The sequence below is a fragment of the Brassica oleracea genome, chromosome C4 (assembly GCF_000695525.1).
Source record: "Brassica oleracea var. oleracea cultivar TO1000 chromosome C4, BOL, whole genome shotgun sequence".
NCBI lineage: Eukaryota > Viridiplantae > Streptophyta > Magnoliopsida > Brassicales > Brassicaceae > Brassica > Brassica oleracea.
The window spans coordinates 42,130,546-42,131,241 of NC_027751.1; positions in this window are offsets into that span (position 1 = coordinate 42,130,546).

The following is a 696-nucleotide window of genomic DNA, read 5'->3' on the forward strand; positions in this document are numbered from 1 at the left end:
ACCTTTCTCACATGAAAAATAAAAACATAACGAACTTTTTTAAAAAAGAATAAATTTTAAAATTAAATGTTATATAAAACTATATTAATAGTTACATATATGAATCTATTTAAGTTTATGGCAAAAAATATTTACATGATACATATTGTGTAATAATTATTATTTAGTTAATTAAAAATCTGCAGCCATTTATGTCACTGGAAATATTTATCATAAATATACTATATAATTTCACTACAAGAAAACATATTTATTACAAGGGTCATATTCCTTGTTAATTCGTTGTAATAGAAGGGTTACAACGAATTAACAAGGAATAGCGTTTCGTTGTAAAACGTCCGTCGTAATGCAAGATTCGTCGTAACTTCCATGTAACATTTACGACGAAATAAATTCGTTGTAAAAGCGAAAGAGAGTATTTCGTCATAGTTTCGTAGTTACGCTTCATCGTAAAAGACTCGTATAGTTTCCTTGTAAAGTCGTATTTAAGTACTTGTACAATTTATGACGAATTTACAAGTCTTTTAATGTAAAGTTCTTGTAATATTTACGAGGAATTTACAAGTATTTCCTAGTAAATTTCCCGTGAAGAATACGAGGATTTTACAGATTTTACAAGGAAGTACTTGTCAAATCCTCGTAATCTTTACGAGAAATTTACATCTCATTGTCATATTATTATATTATTATGAAATA